This window comes from Canis lupus, chromosome X (genome assembly GCF_011100685.1).
Source record: "Canis lupus familiaris isolate Mischka breed German Shepherd chromosome X, alternate assembly UU_Cfam_GSD_1.0, whole genome shotgun sequence".
NCBI classification, from domain to species: Eukaryota; Metazoa; Chordata; class Mammalia; order Carnivora; family Canidae; genus Canis; species Canis lupus.
Window position 1 is genome coordinate 86,594,358 of NC_049260.1, and position 20,124 is coordinate 86,614,481.

The 20,124-nt window shown below is 38.4% G+C and overlaps 1 pseudogene; it reads left to right on the forward strand.

Moving 5' to 3' along the window:
* The first annotated feature begins 2,594 nt into the window (after positions 1-2,594).
* LOC100685753 lies at positions 2,595-6,981 on the forward strand (annotated as a pseudogene).
* The last annotated feature ends 13,143 nt before the right edge of the window (positions 6,982-20,124 follow it).

A 20,124-nucleotide genomic window follows, 5' to 3' on the forward strand; every position in this document is an offset into this window, starting at 1 on the left:
GGATGAAAGAGGACACACCACTATGTGACTGCAGGGACAGTGGTTAGCCTAGCATATTACATCACAAAAAGTTCTACTGGCACAGAATGAGTGTACAATTTAAAACAATGATATAGCCGTGTGACCTTGAGCATGTCAGTTAACCTCTCGGGTGCTTCATTTCCCCACCTGTAAAATATACGAGGGGTTGGATTATATCATCTCTGCCTGATCTCAGTTCTATCATTTCAGGTTTTTTGATCACATGTTTCAGGCTGCGTTGGTATTGTGGCAGTGTGTATATGATGTGAATACTTTCTAGGTGATATCTCAGCAGTCATCAACTGATGCCCTTTGAGAATGCCCAAGTGTATCTTAAATATATGTAGCTTTTGTCTTGGGCGGATGACATTTGTGATCTATTGACTTAGAGACTAGATGGTTCCAGGGCTAGGAAAAACAAGATTAAGTATTTTCTAGCAGGCTAAGAATGATGAGGGAAAGAGAACTAGAAGAGGTTTTAGTTCAAGAATAGATTGAAGCTTAGGGAAAACAGGGTCAGCATTTTTTACCAACAAGCAGATGTAAGGATCTTTCCCCATTCTCTCTCTCCTCTTCATTCACTATACCCCAGAGAACCACCATCCCCAAAGAAAAATTTATCATGCAGTAGAATTCGTGATTCAAAGTCATCATAAAAATTGCTATTTTTAAGGACAGAGATTTTTTAAAAGATTTTATTTATATATTCATGAGAGACACAGAGGCAGAGAAACAGGCAGACGGAGAAGCAGGCTCCCTGCAGGGAGCCTGTTGCAGGACTCAATCCCAGGACTCTGGGATCACCACCTGAGCTGAAGGCAGATGCTCAACCACTGAGCCACTCAGGCATCCTGAAATTTTTTTTTTAAAAGCATTTAAAAATTTTATTAACATACAAAAAGAAGAAAGATATGTGTTTATCCCAACTAATATGAATCACTTGCGAACCTGCCAGCGCCCTAGGTTAATGAGATTAAAGAACTGAAAGAGACATATGAGAAATTTATTCCCAACACCAACCCAGAATTAAAAGATAGGCAATATCGATCTGTCCAGTTTCATAAACACATTTGTTTCTAATGACTGAGAATTACTTATTCGAAAACATTATCTTTCTACCATGCCTTTTTTTTAGAAAGCAAGAGATCTATGCAATTACAAGATTATGCTCTTCATGAAAATAGATATCATTTCAATGAATAATGAATATATGGAGAAAATATAGAGTATAAGAGAAAATCTTCCATAATGAGAACCAGTTTTTGAGGAAATAGAGTTTTGTCAGGTAACAATAACCTAACATGGCCTTTCAGAGCTTGGCCCTTTATGTAGCACACTCAGCATATAGTTCTTCAAGCAAAGATATGAACTATCTGAAATGGATTACACTTATGTATCCTTCACACATAAAAAACTACAGAGACATGTTGTGCCCACATGACTTGACAAATGGAACCCAAAGGAAACCGAGAAGCAACCTGAGGAATTTGTCCAAGGGTGTTTTGTGACATAAAAGGGGCTGCATAAGCCTTCTACCAAAAGACTGAGAGAAAATGAACAAGTCACTATGAGGTCAAGAGTATGTATAGTGAGAGTGAAGCTGGAAGGTAAAAGGCTGCTGGAAACTTGAGGGATAGAAGTCAGAGAATACGGTACTGGAGGTAAGGATTCCTGAGGTAGAGCAGTTCTGGTGATGGCAAGGTCAAGAGGGACTTTCGTGGCTGTGAGTGGGTGGAGTGAAATGAAGATGAATGTCACAAGTGTTGAAATTAAGGCCTATAAATGCAGGATATTGAGTGAACTGATTGTCCATAGGGATCTTTACTGACTGGATGAATAATGAGTAGCTATTCTGTGGAATGTATTGTGGAGATATAGCCATAAATGAGGAAAGCACAGTTCCTGACCTCATAGAACTTCTATTCTAGTAGAGAAGATAGTTCATTTTTTAAAATATTTTTAAAATTTATTCATGAGAGACACAGAGACAGAGGCAGAGACATAGGGAAGAGAGAGAGAGAAGTGGGCTCCCTGCGGGGAGCCCAATGCGGCACACAATCCCAGGACCCCGGGATCAGACCCTGAGCCAAAGACAGATGCTCAACCACTGAGCCACTGAGGTGCCCTGATAAGATAGACAGTTTAAACAAATAATTACAATAAAGTATAATGAGTGATACTTTTCAGAAGTGGAAAAAATACATTTAGGCCAGGGGAGTCTGTCCTCTCTGGTTGCTAATGATAATGGAATTATCTTTAGGAAGCCTTCTATTTCTCTTTTTCTATCATTTTTTGAGAAAAAAAAAACCTTCAGTTTAAAGGTGAAAATAAAATAGACTCAAAGAAGTCAGTTGATTTGTCCAATGTCATACAGCTAGTGAGCGATAGAGCTAGGATTCAAAACCAGATCTGCCATTGCTGTAGTTCTGCATTGGCTATGTGAGGTGACTACAGCCTGTCCTTCTGTCTGATTACAACAGAAAAATATGGAAAAATACAAAAACTGCTATTTGATGACTCTAAAAAGTTAACAGAAGCAGTAAGGTAATGGAAAGGAGTCAAAATGTGGAGGCATGACCTGCGTGGGGGTGAGTTTCTACTTCCCCACCATGTATTGCTTTGTGTGTAGAATGAGTGCCAGTCACATAGTGGTGTGGTGGTGTTGGAAACTAAAACTCTGATAGAGGGATCCCTGGGTGGCGCAGCGGTTTAGCGCCTGCCTTTGGCCCAGGGCGCGATCCTGGAGACCCAGGATCGAATCCCACGTCGGGCTTCCGGTGCATGGAGCCTGCTTCTCCCTCTGCCTGTGTCTCTGTCTCTCTCTCTCTCTCTCTCTCTGTGTGACTATCATAAAAATAAAATAAAATAAAATAAAAATAAAATAAAAAAACTCTGATAGAAAGCTTATGAACTTTGTGGCCCAAAAAGCAAAGGATAAGAGTATCATGAGGCTGGCTAGTGTGGGAGGAATAACAGTGGTGGGGAAAGCTGGAGAAGGGGTCCCTTAACTCTGAATAAGTCTCAGCCAGACTCCTGAGCTATGCATGGATAGGGTGGACCCTAATGAGTGGGGCCAAGGCTTTGAGTATTGGAGTGAGATTAGAATCATCCATACAAGTCTCACATCAACCCTGAACAATACCTGCATGGAGACAAGTCCAAATAAGCAGAGCAAATTCCTAAAGAAATAAAATAAGATTTAATATGTGACTTTATTGAGGTATACTTTACGTACGTACAATTAATCTGTTTTAAGTTTATAATTCAATGATTTTTAAAGGAAATTAAGGACCATTTCCATCACCCCAGCAAGATTTCTTGTTTCTGTTTATAGTTCATCTCTGTTCTCAACTCCAGCCCCTGGAAACCACTAATCTGTTTTTTGTCTCTGTAGATTTGTATTTTCAAGACATTTCATATAAATGGAATCATATAATATGTGGTATTTTGCATCTGGCTTTTCTCACTTAGCATAAGGTTTTTGATGTCCATCAATATTATAGCATATATAAGTATTTTGTTCTTTTTTTAAGGATGAAAAATATTCATTGTATGGCTATTCCACATTCCAAACTAAGATTTGACCTGCCACCCATGTAAGGCAAGACAGAATTTATAATCCAAACCTAACAGGATGACTACCTGATAAAATAAAAAAATTCAGCCTTCTCCAAAAACTCCAGAAGTTTCAGAACCTTGAGTCTAAACAACCTAATAGTCAAAATATCTGAGAGACTATGTATACCAGACATATTAAGAGCCTGGAAAATATGACCAATCCTCAAAGGAAAAGACAATCAGCAGATGTGTACCTTGAGAAAACCCAGATGTTGGAATTATCAGACAAAGTATTTAAAACATCCATTTTACCTATGATCCATGAAGTTGAGGAAAAAACACTTGAAATGAATGGATAGATATTCTCAGCAGAGAAATAAAAAGTATATTAAAAAGAACCATATGGAAAATTTAGAACTAAAAACTACATTTGAAATGAAAAAATTACCATCTGGAGTCAAGAGTAGACTAGAGATGACAGAGGATTGATCCAGTAACTAGAAAATAGGTCAATAAAAGAAATACTGTATGATTTTATTTATTATTTTAAAGATTTTATTTATTCCAGAGAGAGAGAGAGAGAGAGCGAGAGTGAGTAGGGGGAAGAGCAGAGGGAGAGGGACAAGCCAACTGTGCACAGAGCACAGAGCCTGAAGCAGCCCAAGGCAGGGCCTGATCCCAAGATCCCAAGATCACCAGCTGAGCCAAAACCAAGAGATGGATGCTTAACTGACTGAGCGACCCAGGTGCCCATGTTTTCATTTATATGTCAAATCTAAAAAAGCCACATTCAGAACCAGAGAGTAGAATAGTGGTTACTAGGCACTGAAGGATGGGGAAGATGGGGAAAGGTTGATCAGAGGGCACAAATTTTCCATCATAAGATGAATAAGTTCTGGGGATCAATTCTATACTATGGAGACTGTAGTTTTTTTTTTTTAATTTTTTTTTATTTTTTTATTTTATTTTATTTTTTTTGAGACTGTAGTTAATAAGACTATATTGTATACTTGAAATTTGCTAAGAGAGTAGATCTTAAGTGTTTCTGCCACTAAAAAAAAAAAGAAGAAGATAACCATGTGAACTGATGGATGTGTTAGTCTGACTATAGTTATCAATGTGTGTAACATCATCATATTACGTGCCTTGAATATTTAAGCTTTTTGTTTGCCAGTTATACCTTAGTAACACTGGAAAGAAAATAAGTCAATAAATGTTATCCAATCTGAAGAATACCAAAACAGAGATTTGAAAATTGAACAAAATGAACAGGATTTCAGGGGCTTGAGACAATATCAAAAAGCCTGACATTGATATCATTAGAATTCCAAAAAGAGAGGAGAAATGGGTGCAGAAAAAATATATTTTAAGGAATATTAGATGAAAACTTCTTACATTTGGTGAAACACAAATGTACAGATTCAAGAAGCTTAGTTAACCCAAACAGAATAACTCAGAGAAAAACATGCTTGGCTATACCATAATCAAACTAATGAAAATCAAAGATAATTTTTCCTTTTATTTAAATTCAGTTTGCCAACATATAGTATAGCACTCAGTGCTCATCACATCAATGATAAATTTTTAAAAATCTTTAAAGCAGCCAAGAAAAACGTCATGCATTTGTATACATGGGAACAATGATTCGAACATTTCTGGATTTGTCATCAGAAACCATGGAGGCCAGAAGACAGTGGGACATCTTTAAAGTGCTGAAAACAAAGACATTCTCAGAAAAAGGAAAACTAAGAGACTCTGTCAACAGCAGACATATTCTACAAGAAATGTTAAACTGAGTTCTTCAGGATGAAGGAAATGTGCACGAGGGAAAATCTTCATTTCAAGAATGAAGGAAGAGCATCAAAGATGGTGAATAGATGGATAAATATAAAAGATAATTCTCCTCTTAAGTTCTTTAAAATATGTACTGCTATTGAAATCAAAGGTGTAACATTGGCTGGTGGAATTTCCAATGTAAATAGATATCATACATATGAAAAATATAAAGCAGTAAAGGGACCAATATGGCTACGTGGTTTCTGTATTTGGTTTAAAGTGGTAAAATACTAACTCTAAATAGATTGTGAAAGTTAAGTGTATATATTATAATTGCTACTGAAATTACTAAAAATATAATTCAAAGAACAACTGCAAAAATAGCCAATATAGTAATTAAAAGTGAATAGTCAAAAAATATCCAGCTAATCCAAAAGAAATCAGGAAGAGGGTTAGAGAAGAAAAAAAAAGTGGGCAAGCAATAACAAATAATGTCATAGCTAAATCAAATCATACCAACAATTACACCGAATGTTAAAAATCCAAGCACACACCGATTAAAAGGCTGAAACCGAAGTTAGATAATAAAAAAAAAAACAAGATCTAATTACATACTGTCTGTAAGAAATACACTTTAAATATAAAGGCATATATAGGTTAAAAGTAAAATGAGGGTGCCATCTCGCTGTGAGACAGCAGCAGCTGGAGCCACATGGTCTTGTGCTGGGGACCCAGCCAAGACTTGGCGATAGAGCCTCACAGCTGTTCTTCTGGCCCTGCACTTTCAATGGAGGTCCTGTATTGGTAATTGCTGGAGGAGATTTTTTTTTTAAAGATTTTATTTATTTATTCATGATAGACACAGAGAGAGAGAGGCAGAGACACAGGCAGAGGGAGAAGCAGGCTCCATGCACCGGGAGCCTGACGTGGGATTCGATCCTGTGTCTCCAGGATCGTGCCCCGGGCCAAAGGCAGGCGCCAAACCGCTGCGCCACCCAGGGATCCCTGGAGGAGATTTTTCAGTTGTTGCTTCTGACTCTTGATTGAGTGAAGGGTTTTAATTCACACTGGGGACAGCCCCAAGTGATACAAACTCACAGGCCAAACAGTCACTGGATACTGGATACAGTGTTTTTCATGGAGACTGTCTTACCCTGACAAAGATTATTGAAGCAAGACTAAAGATGTATAAGCATTCTAATAACCAGACCATGACTATGGGGGCGATTGCTGCAATGCTGTCTACAATCCTCTATTCAAGGCACTTTTTTTTCCATACTATGTTTACATCACTGGGGGAATGGATGAAGAAGGGAAAGGAGGTATGGACAACTTTGACCCGGTTGGGTCCTACCGGAGAGATTCTTTCAAGGCTGGAGGCTCACCTAGTGCCATGCTACAGCCCCAGCTTGATCACCAAGTTGGTTTTAAGAACATGCAGAATATGGATCACATCCTGCTGTCCTTGGACAGGGTCATGCATCTTGTGAAAGATGCCTTCATTTCTGTGGTGGAGAGGGACAGTTTCACTGGAGCTGCACTCAGATTTTCATCATGACTCAGGAGGGCACCAGGGAGGAGACAGTTCCCTTGAGGAAGGATCGATTTGTGTGTTGTTGTCATTAATCACTTCAAAACTGGTTAATTTTGTATCTTGAACTATTGGACTCATTTCTTTTATTCAAAAGTAAAGCCTGAAGTAATAAAGAAAGTAAAGTGATGGAAAAAAAGATACAATGCAAATGATAATTGAGAGAATGCTGTGGTGGCTGTATTAATGTCAGAAAAAGTAAACTGCAGAGCAATAAATATTACCAGGAATAAAGAAGGAATTAGGCATGAAAGAATCAGTTCATCAAGAAGATGTAACAATCCTAGATACATATGCAGCTAACAACAGATCTTGAAAATATACCTGATAGAAAGTAATACAAATGAAACGGGAAGTAGACAAATCCACAAATGTATATGATGACTTCAATACAGGTATTTCAGTAATTGATAGAAATGTTAGAAAGGAAAGGAATATGAATATATAAAGCCTAAACAACACTGTCACCAACTTGAATTGATGTTCTTATCAAGTGCACATGGGACATATTCTGAATCATAAACAAACCTTAAAATTGTTAAAGAATTAAAGAATAGAAGACATACAGGTATGTTTGCTGACCATATGATATTAAACTAGATAGTGATAACAAAGACATAAAATATCTGGAAACTCCTCAAATACTTGGAAAACTTTACATAATAACCAATGAATTAAAGGGAAAGACCCAACAGAAATTAGAACATATTTTGACCTAAATTAATTTTTTAAAAGATTTTATTTATTTATTTATGAGAGACACACAGGGAGAGGCAGAGACACAGGCAGAGGGAGAAGAAAGCAGGACTATAGGAGCCCTATAGGGAGCCTGATGCAGGACTTAATCCCAGGACTCTGGGATCATGCCCTGACCCAAAGGCAGATGCTCAACCTCTGAGCCACTCAGGTGTCCCAGCCTAAATTAAATTTAAATTGTAACATTTGTGCAATTCATCTAATGTAGTTGTTCAAGGGAAGTATGCAGCACTAAATGCATCTTTTAGAAAAGAAAAAAAAAGGTTTCCCAGTAAGGATCTAGGCATCCACCTTTCAGAAATTGGTAAAGCAAATTAAATTCAAAGAAAACAGAAAGAAGGAAATGGTAAAGATAAGAGGAGAAATCAATGAAAGTGAAAACAAAAACGATAGAGAAAATCAATGAAACTAAAAGCTGTATCTTTGAAAATTTCAGTAACTGATGAATCTGTAGCAACACTAACAAAAAATCGAGTGAAGACAGATTGCCAACATCAAGAATGAAAGAGAGGATATTGCTATAGAACATACAGGCATAAAAGGATATTAACGGAATAGTAAAGACAATTATAAATTATAAATTTATAAATTATAAATCTAAAACTTTAATTGAACCAACTCTTAAAAGACACAAACTACTAATGTTCACTCAAGAGAAAATAAGTAACTAGATAGTCCTATATCTATTAAAGAATTTGAATTCATAGTTAAACTTGCAAAAATAAGACTCTAGGTCCAGATGGCTCCACTGGAGGATCCTATCAATCATTTAAGAAAGGACTGGTGCTAAATCTATAAAATCTCTTACAGGAAAAACATGTCAATGTCACCCTGATATCGAATCAGAAAAAAAAATTTAAAAATTAGAAGTCCAGGGTCCATCACATAGTTGCAAAACCCTAAACAAAATATTAGCAAATAAAAATCAACAATATATGAAAATGATAATACATCAGATGCAAATAAAATTTATCTCAGGATTATAGGGATGATTTGTCACTGAAAATCAATAAATTTAATTCACCATAATAACAGATTAAAGAAGAAAAAATATACAATCATATCAAAAAAGGTAGGAAGAAGAATTTGACAAAATTCAACATCAATTCATGATTTTAATAATTATCCACAAACAAGGAATCAGAGGGAAATTTACTCAACCTAATAAGGAGACTTTATTTACAAAACAAAACAAAACAAAACACCTAGAAACAAAACAAGGAAACCATTTCTCAAGTAATCACATACTCAATGGCGTGAAACTGAATATTTTTTACTTAAGATGTGGAATCAGGGAATAGTGTCCACTTGAAAATCTTATTTAACTTTATACTTGATGTTCTTTTGAGTGAAAGGAGGCAAGAAAAAGAAATAAAATATATACAAATATATACAAATAAAATATATACAAATATACAAATAAAATATATACAAAATATAAAATATATACAAATATATACAAATTGGAAAGGAAGAATGAAAATCTGCCTTTATCCATGGATGCCATGATTTTCTAAATAGAAAATACACCAAGAAATCTACAAACAAGGTCAATATACAAAAGTAAGTTATATTTCCAAATGCTGATAGTGAACAATGGGAAGACAAAATTTAAGAGTCAATGCCATTTCTAACAGTACACACAGAATAAAATATACATAAATTTAACAAAATATGCTTATCTATTTGCTGAAAATTCCTGAACATGGATGAAAAGATTCAATATTGTTACATTTCAGTTCTCTCCAAACTGATCTATAGATTCAGTTCAATCACAGTAAAATCATAGCAGGATATTTGTAGATATAGAAAAGCTGTTTCAAAAATACTCTGTAGAAATGCAGAGGACCTTAAATAGAAAAAACAACTTTGAAAAAGCAGGAAAAGTTGGAGGACTCATGAGAGCTGATTTCAAGACTTATTCTAAAGCTGCAGTAATTAAGACATGATGGTATTGGTGAAAGGATAAACACACAGATTATTGGCACAGAATCTAAAGTACAGAAATAGACCTACAAAGATATGGAAGGCTGATTTTTTTGGTTATGTCTACTTTATTTCTTTGTTATTTCATACGTTTTAAATACTATTTTCATTGTGGTAAAAATGCATAATGTAAAATTTACCATCTTAACCATGTCTAAGTATATAGTTCAGTAGAGTTAGGTATATTCATATTGTTGTGCCGCTAATCACCATTACTTTTTCACCTTGCCAAACTAAAACTCTACACCCATTAAATAACTGCTGATTTTCTTCTCACTCCAGCCCCTGGAAACCACTCTTTTACTTCCTGTTTATATGAATCTGGCTACTCTAGAGACCTCATATAAGTGAAATCCTACAGTACATGTCTTTTTGTGACTGCCTGCCTTATTCTGTGTAGCATAATGTCCTCACGATTCATCCATGTTGCATGTGTCAGGATTTCCTTCCTTTTGGCAAATTGAATTTTGACCAAGTTCCAAAGGCAATTAAATGGAAAAAAATAGTATTTTCAAAAGCTGTGGCTGAAAATTTGAACAGGCTGCAAAAAGAAAAAAAATGAGTATACCTGGTCCTCACATCTTGGTTACTAATATCATTCTCCAATGAAAGGAACCCCAGGCCCTTGGAAAAAATATCTAACTGTAGGGCCAGGGAATAAATACACAATATAAGCTTGGAATATTTTGTACTGCCACAAAGCAAGGAAACGAGTAAGCAACATCGAGAAAAACCTGTTGATGATTGGGATATGTCAAAGAGACACAGGACCTAACTGAAAGAGTTCCCAGTGGCCAAAGCTGGAAAATTTAAACAAGATAAAGGCAATAGTGTCCAATTATAGCTCAAAGAATAAACATCCATGAGTCCATGCTGTCATAAATGATCACCAATAAAGAGCAATGACCTCTACTGAGTTTTGAAATTTTTGAGTACCGAAGCTCAAAACAACACTAGTGTATTCAAAATAATTGTGATGAGTCAAATAAATAAGCCAGACAGCAAAGAGTACATACTTTATGATTCCATTTACATGAAATTCTAAAAAATGCAACCCAATCTATAATGACAGAAAATAGGTCAGTAGTTGATTGGGAATGGAGGTGGAAAGGATGGAACGCTGCACAAATCATCTTTTTAGGGGGTACTTGGATGGCTCAGTCAGTGCTTTTGACTCAGGTCATGATCTCAGGGTCCTGGGATTGAGCCCTGTAGAACCATGTCAGTCTCCGGGCTCATCAGAGTGTGGTGGGGTCTGCTTCCCCCTCTTCCTCTGCTGGGGGCCCCTCCGCTCATATGCTCTCTCCCTCTCTCTCAGTCTCTCAAATAAAATTTTTTAAATAAAAAATTATCTTTTTAGGATGATTGAAGTGTTTCTTATCTTAATTGTGCTGTGCTTTCATAGCTATATTCATATGTCAAAACTAATCAAATTTTACACTTCTGCTATGTGCATTTTATTTTATTTCAGGTAGGTCTCAATAAAGTTTTAAAAATTGTCTGCTTAACCCTCAGTCTAGAGCTCTTTTCATTACAGCACAGTTGCTTTGGGGATGGAACCTCTGAGGATGATGGACAGAGAGAAAGAATCAGTATTTATGAAGTGATCTATTAGATTAGAGTCTCCCAGATCTTGAAACATAGTATTAGGTCAGACTTCAAATAATAGATCAGACTACATGAAATTGCTCTTTTTATAGGCCGGAAGTGGTTGAATATCAGAATTTCATATGGTTTAATCTATAGTAATTTGTATTTTTCCAGGGAGGGGTGTACATGGAAAGTACATAATATATGCATTGCATTTAGACTTAGATGCAAATTCATAGAGTGGTAAAATGTGACATCTGTGAGTCGATTCAAGGAAGGATATTGGCTTCTCACTTTCAGTACAAGTGATGAAGGCTCAATAGAGTATATGAATTTTTTTTCTTAAAATGGAAATAGCTTCAGACAATGTAGCAAATTTAAAGAAATGAAAATCACCCAAAGAAAATCACCGTTAATTTGGTGTGAACTCTTTAGGATTTTTTTCTGTACACATGTAAACTCACATAGATTATAGATTATTTTTTAAAGTGGTATTGTGCTATATAGATACTGATTTGATATAAATGTAACACATGATTTTTATTTTGTTTTTTATCTTAGACAATCTTTCAAGGAAATGTGTAAAAGAACATTATTTTCATTTTTAGCTTTCATATTGTTTTGTCATCATATGGAGGAATTCTAATTATTGTTTTTTTTTAATTCTGTGTTGTTAACATTTTGGCAGTTTATAGTTACTCTACTCTAAAGAAGGGTCTAATGAATATTCTCATAACTACATCCTTGTACATGTACATGAATATTTCTACAGGATAAATTGCTAGGGGATGGTCAATGGGTAAAACATTCTTGAGGCTTTGGATGTATAGTTGGCAATTTGGTAAATCCTTCTTGCAACACTCTTTCCTTGGCTTTGGGGATGCCATTATTCTCTTGGTTTTCCTTTTAACTCGTTGGCTTTTCTTTTTAACCCATTTCCTTTTAATCATTGATTAATCCACTAACTCTCCTATCTCCTTTGCTGGATCCTCCTACTCTTGCTAATATTCAAATGATCAGCCCTTGTAACTCTTCTTTTTTAAAAAAATTATTTATTTGAGAGAGAGAGAGAGAGAGAGAGAGAGAGAGAGAGAGAGAGAGAGAGAGAGAAACAAGCAGGAGGAGAGGCAGACTGAGGGAGAGGGAGAAGCAGGCTCCCCGCAGAGCAGGATGCCCATCACAGGGCTCCATCCTGGACCCTGGGATCACAACCTGAGCTGAAGGCAGACACTTAAGGGACTGAGCAACCCACGCACCGTGGAACTCTTCTTTATTTACAACGACTTTCTACATAATTCAGCTGGTCCCATGACTTCCAAATTTGTATCTCCAACTCTGACCTTTCCCTGAATTCCAGACTATCCACTTGGATAGCTGATAGGCATTTGGAACTTAAATATTGTCTCAAATCAATGTTTTCATTCCTACTCCACCTCTTAGTCGGCTCTTCATTTATTATCTTACCCACCCTCAGTGGCTTAAGCCAAACAATGAAGAATACTCTTGAATCATTAAGTCTTCTCTTTCTCCCTTCATCCAAATCTAATCCATCAGCAAATTCCTTCAGATTTACCTTCAAAATATATTCCAGGGAGGAGGGGCAAGATGGCGGAAGAGTAGGGTCCACAAATCAACTGTCCCCACCAAATTACCTAGAAAACCTTCAAATCATCCTGAAAGTCTACGAATTCGGCCTGAGATTTAAAGAGAGACCAGCTGGAATGCTACAGTGAGAAGAGTTCACGCTTCTATCAAGGTAGGAAGACGGGGAAAAAGAAATAAAGACACAAAGGCCTCCAAGGGGGAGGGGCCCCGCGAGGAGCCGGGCTGAGGCCGGGGCGAGTGTCCCCAGGACAGGAGAGCCCCGTCCCGGAGAAGCAGGAGCTGCACCGACCTTCCCGGGCGGAAAGGGGCTCGCAGGGAGTTGGAGCAGGACCCAGGAGGGCGGGGATGCCCTCGGGCTCCCTGGGACACTAACAGAGCAGCTGTGCCCCGGGAGAGTGCGCCGAGCTCCCTAAGGGTTGCAGCGCCACGGCGGGACCCGGAGCAGCTCGGAGGGGCTCGGGCGGCAGCTCCGCGGAGGGGGCTCCGGGGCGGGAGCGCGAATCCAACAGCGCAGGCCCGGGAGCACAGGGCGCCGGGACACAGCCCAGGATCCGGCCTCCCCCCGGGACAGGCAGAGGCCGGGAGGGCCCAGGACAGCAAGGACGCTTCTGCCCCGAGCTGAGCAGATCAGCGGCCCCGCCCCGGAGCCTCCAGGCCCTGCAGACTGAGAGCTCCGGAGTTACTGCGGGGGCTGAATTCAGGGCTGCAGAGCTGCCCCCCCCCACTGCGGTTGTTCCTCCTGGGGCTTCACGGGGTAAACAACCCCCACTGAGCCCCGCACCAGGCAGGGGGCAGAGCAGCTCCCCCAAGTGCTAACACCTGAAAATCAGCACAACAGGCCCCTCCCCCAGAAGACCAGCTAGACGGACAACTTCCAGGGGAAGCCAAGGGACTTAAAAGTATACAGAATGAGATGATACTCCCCCGTGCTTTTTCTTTTTCTTTTTTTGCTTTTTGATTTGTTTCCTTCCCCCACCCTTTTTCTTTCCTTTCTTTCTTTTTCTTTCTCCTTTTCTTCTCTTTTTTCTTTTTCTCTTTTCTTTCCTTCTTTCTCTCCTCTCTTTTTCTCCTTTTCCCAATACAACTTGCTTTTGGCCACTCTGCACTGAGCAAAATGACTAGAAGGAAAACCTCACCTCAAAAGAAAGAATCAGAAACAGTCCTCTCTCCCACAGAGTTACAAAATCTGGATTACAATTCAATGTCAGAAAGCCAATTCAGAAGCACTATTATACAGCTACTGGTGGCTCTAGAAAAAAGCATAAAGGACTCAAGAGACTTCATGACTGCAGAATTTAGAGCTAATCAGGCAGAAATTAAAAATCAATTGAATGAGATGCAATCCAAACTAGAAGTCCTAACGACGAGGTGGAAGAACAAGTGACATAGAAGACAAGTTGATGACAAAGAGGGAAACTGAGGAAAAAAGAGACAAACAATTAAAAGACCATGAGGATAGATTAAGGGAAATAAACGACAGCCTGAGGAAGAAAAACCTACGTTTAATTGGGGTTCCCGAGGGTGTCGAAAGGGACAGAGGGCCAGAATATGTATTTGAACAAATCCTAGCTGATTTCCTTTCCTAATCTGGGAAGGGAAACAGGCATTCAGATCCAGGAAATAGAGAGATCCCCCCCCCCCTAAAATCAATAAAAACCGTTCAACACCTCAACATTTAATACTGAAGCTTGCCAATTCCAAAGATAAAGAGAAGATCCTTAAAGCAGCAAGAGACGAGAAATCCCTGACTTTTATGGGGAGGAGGTAAAAGTAGACCTCTCCACAGAGACCTGGCAGGCCAGAAAGGGCTGGCAGGATATATTCAGGGTCATAAATGAGAAGAACATGCAACCAAGAATACTTTATCAAGCAAGGCTCTCATTCAAAATGGAAGGAGAGAGAAAGAGCTTCCAAGACAGGCAGGAACTGAAAGAATATGTGACCACCAAACCAGCTCTGCAAGAAATTTAAAGGGGGACTCTTAAAATTCCCCTTTAAGAAGAAGTTCAGTGGAACAGTCCACAAAAACAAGGACTGAATAGATATAATGGTGACACAAGTCATATCTTTCAATAGTAACTCTGAACGTGAATGGGCTTAATGACCCCATCAAAAGGCGCAGGGTTTCAGATTGGATAATAAAGCAGGCCCCATCTATTTGCTGTCTACAAGAGACTCATTTTAGACAGAAGGACACCTACAACCTGAAAATAAAAGGTTGGAGAACCATTTACCATTCGAATGGTTCTCAAAAGAAAGCAGGGGTAGCCATCCTTATATCAGATAAACTAAAATTTACCCCAAAGACTGTAGTGAGAGATGAAGAGGGACACTATCTCATACTTAAAGGATCTATCCAACAAGAGGACTTAACAATCCTCAATATATATGCCCCGAATGTGGGAGCTGCCAAATATATCAATCAATTAATAACCAAAGTGAAGAAATACTTAGATAATAATACACTTATACTTGGTGACTTCAATCTAGCTCTTTCTACACTCGATAGATCTTCTAAACACAACATCTCCAAAGAAACGAGAGCTTTAAATGATACACTGGACCAGATGGATTTCACAGATATCTACAGAACTTTACATCCAAACTCAACTGAATACACATTCTTCTCATGTGCACATGGAACTTTCTCCAGAATAGACCACATACTGGGTCACAAATCGGGTCTGAACTGATACCAAAAGATTGGGATCGTCCCCTGCATAGTCTCAGACTATAATGCCTTGAAATTAGAACTAAATCACAACAAGAATTTTGGAAGGACCTCAAACACGTGGAGGTTAAGGACCATCCTGCTCAAAGATGAAAGGGTCAACCAGCAAATTAAGAAAGAATTAAAAAGATTCATGGAAACTAATGAGAATGAAGATACAACCGTTCAAAATCTTTGGGATACAGCAAAAGCAGTCCTGAGGGGGAAATACATCGCAATACAAGCATCCATCCAAAAACTGGAAAGAACTCAAATACAAAAGCTAAACTTACACATAAAGGAGCTAGAGAAAAAAACAGCAAATAGATCCTACACCCAGGAGAAGAAGAGAGTTAATAAAGATTCGAGCAGAACTCAACGAAATCGAGACCAGAAGAACTGTGGAACAGATCAACAGAACCAGGAGTTGGTTCTTTGAAAGAATTAATAAGATAGATAAACCATTAGCCAGCCTTATTAAAAAGAAGAGAGAGAAGACTCAAATTAATAAAATCAAGAATGAGTAAGGAGCGATCACTACCAACACCAAGGAAATACAAACTATTTTAAAAACATATTATGAACAGCTATACGCCAATAAATTAGGCAATCTAGGAAAAATGGACGCATCCTGGAAAGCCACAAACTACCAAAACTGGAACAGGAAGAAATAGAAAACCTAAACAGGCCAATAACCAAGGAGGAAATTGAAGCAGTCATCAAAAACCTCCCAAGACAAAAAATCCAGGGCCAGATGGCTTCCCAGGGGAATTCTATCAAACGTCTAAAGAAGAAACCATACCCATTCTACTAAAGCTGTTTGGAAAGATAGAAAGAGATGGAGTACTTCCAAATTTGTTCTATGAGGCCAGCATCACCTTAATTCCAAAACCAGACAAAGACCCCACCAAAAAGGAGAATTACAGACTAATATCCCTGATGAACATGGATGCAAAAATTCTCAACAAGATACTAGCCAATAGGATCCAATAGTACATTAAGAAAAGTATTCACCATGACCAAGTAGGATTTATCCCCGGGACACAAGGCTGGTTCAACACTCGTAAAACAATCAATGCGATTCATCATATCAGCAAGAGAAAAACCAAGAACCATATGATCCTCTCATTAGATGCAGAGAAAGCATTTGACAAAATACAGCATCCATTCCTGATCAAAACTCTTCAGAGTGTAGGGATAGAGGGAACATTCCTCAACATCTTAAAAGCCATCTACGGAAAGCCCACAGCAAATATCATTCTCAATGGGGTAGCACTGGGAGCCTTTCCCCTAAGATCAGGAACAAGACAGGGATGTCCACTCTCACCACTGCTATTCAACATAGTACTGGAAGTCCTGGCCTCAGCAATCAGACTACAAAAAGACATTAAAGGCATTCAAATTGGCAAAGAAGAAGTCAAACTCTCCCTCTTAGCCGATGACATGATATTCTACATAGAAAACCCAAAGGTCTCCACCCCAAGATTGCTAGAACTCATACAGCAATTTGGTAGCGTGGCAGGATACAAAATCAATGCCCAGAAATCAATGGCATTTCTATACACTAACAATGAGACTGAAGAAAGAGAAATTAAGGAGTCAATCCCATTTACAATGGCACCCAAAAGCATAAGATACCTAGGAATAAACCTAACCAAAGAGGTAAAGGATCTATACCCTAAAAACTATAGAATACTTCTGAAAGAATTTGAGGAAGACACAAAGAGATGGAAAAATATTCCATGCTCACGGATTGGCAGAATTAATATTGTGAAAATGTCAATGTTACAGAGGGCAATTTACACGTTTAATGCAATCCCTATCAAAATACCATGGACTTTCTTCAGAGAGTTAGAACAAATTATTTTAAGATTTGTGTGGAATCAGAAAAGACCCCAAATAGCCAGGGGAATTTTAACAAAGAAAACCATAGCTGGGGGCATCACAATGCCAGATTTCAGGTTGTACTACAAAGCTGTGGTCATCAAGACAGTGTGGTACTGGCAAAAAAAAAAAAAAAAAAAAAAAAAAAAAAAGAGACACATAGATCAATGGAACATAATAGAGAACCCAGAAGTGGACCCTGAACTTTATGGCCAAATAATATTCGATAAAGGAGGAAAGACTATCCATTGGAAGAAAGACAGTCTCTTCAATAAATGGTGCTGGGAAATTGGACATCCACTTGCAGAAGAATGAAACTAGACCACTATCTTCCACCATACACAAAGATAAACTCAAAATGGATGAAAGATCTAAATGTGAGACAAGATTCCATCAAAATCCTAGAGGAGAACACAGGCAACACCCTTTTTGAACTCGGCCACAGTAACCTCTTGCAAGATACATCCATGAAGGCAAAAGAAACAAAAGCAAAAATGAACTATTGGGACTTCATCAAGATAAGAAGCTTTTGCACAGCAAAGGATACAGTCAACAAAACTAAAAGACAACCTACAGAATGGGAGAAGATATTTGCAAATGATGTATCAGATAAAGGGCTAGTTTCCAAGATCTATAAAGAACTTATTAAACTCAACAGCAAAGAAACAAACAATCCAATCATGAAATGGGCAAAAGACATGAACAGAAATCTCCCAGAGGAAGACATAGACATGGCGGCCAACATGCATATGAGAAAATGCTCTGCATCACTTGCCATCAGGGAAATACAAATCAAAACCACAATGAGATACCACCTCACACCCGTGAGAATGGGGAAAATTAACAAGGCAGGAAACAACAAATGTTGGAGAGGATGCGGAGAAAAGGGAACCCTCTTACACTGTTGGTGGGAATGTGAACTGGTGCAGCCACTCTGGAAAACTGTGTGGAGGTTCCTCAAAGAGTTAAAAATAGACCTGCCCTACAACCCAGCAATTGCCCTGCTGGGGATTTCCCCCAAAGATTCAGATGCAATGAAATGCCGAGACACCTGCACCCCGATGTTTCTAGCAGCAATGTCCACAATAGCCAAACTGTGGAAGGAGCCTCGCTGTCCATCGAAAGATGAATGGATAAAGAAGATGTGGTTTATGTATACAATGGAATATTACTCAGCCATTAGAAATGACAAATACCCACCATTTGCTTCAATGTGGATGGAACTGGAGGGTATTATGCTGAGTGAAGTAAGTCAATGGGAGAAGGACAAAATTATATGGTCTCATTCATTTGGGGAATATAAATAATAGTGAAAGGGAATATAAGGGAAGGGAGAAGAAATGTGTGGGAAATATCAGAAAGGGAGACAAAACATAAAGACTCCTAACTCTGGGAAACAAACTAGGGGTGGTGGAAGGGGAGGAGGGCGTGGGGTTGGGCGTCAATGGGTGACGGGCACTGAGGGGAGCACTTGACGGGATGAGCACTGGGTGTTATTCTGTATGTTGGTAAATTATAAAAATATATATATATATTCCAAATCTGAGAATCTCTTACCATCTCTGCCTAAACCATTATAGTCCAAGACATCATCCTATGTCAGCTGAACTGGCTCCTAAGTCCTATCTCCTTTGCCCCTCTATGACCTACTGTATGCACCATATAACGAGTGATCCTTTAAAAATGCAAACAAGGGGATCCCTGGGTGGCGCAGTGGTTTGGCGCCTGCCTTTGGCCCAGGGCGCGATCCTGGAGACCCGGGATCGAATCCCACATCGGGCTCCCGGTGCGTGGAGCCTGCTTCTCCCTCGGCCTCTCTCTCTCTCTCTCTATCATAAATAAATAAAAATTTAAAAAAAATTAAAAAAAAATAAAAAAATAAAAATGCAAACAAGACTATGCCGGAGACCTTTTCAAAATCCTCCAATGGCTTCCCAAATACATCTATGAAATTCAAGTTTTCTGTTTCATACACATTGGGCTCCTTGCCATCCCTTGAATGACACATTTGCTCCTATGGTCACCTCTGTTTTCTTATTTAATTTTTTTCCACTTATTCAGGAAAGACCTCTCTATGACTACCCTATCTAAGGTAGCACCTCCTGCTACTCTTTTCCCCCTTATCCTGCTCAATCTTTTTGTCATAACATTTATCAGTACCTGAAACAATATATATTAAGTTATTAGTTTATTTTGTCTTATAAGAATGTAAGCTCTACTGGGGTACTGGGGGCAGGGCTTTTTAAAATTTTTGTTATATACATAACTGACATTCACTGAATAAAGGAATTAATGAGGCAAATTTTCAGTAAGTGTGTAATAATTTCCATTTCTACCAGCAGTATCTGAGAGTCTGTTTTCCATTGCCAACAATGGATATTCTGGGTGTTTTTCATCTTTTGCTAATCTGTAGATTACAAAACAATATATCATGGTGAGAAACTATAAAAAGATGGTCAGAATGGAGCTTTGTTTTTCTTTCCTCCTGGTATATAAAATAATATGCATCTTACAGTTGATGACATCTAAGACTTGAGGAAGAATGGCATTTGCACTGCCTGTCAATTTGCCTTGCATTGTACGTACAGAATAATTAGAGAACATGGTTCCTGCCTTTGAAAAGCTGAGAAGCTAAGTGGTAAGTAAA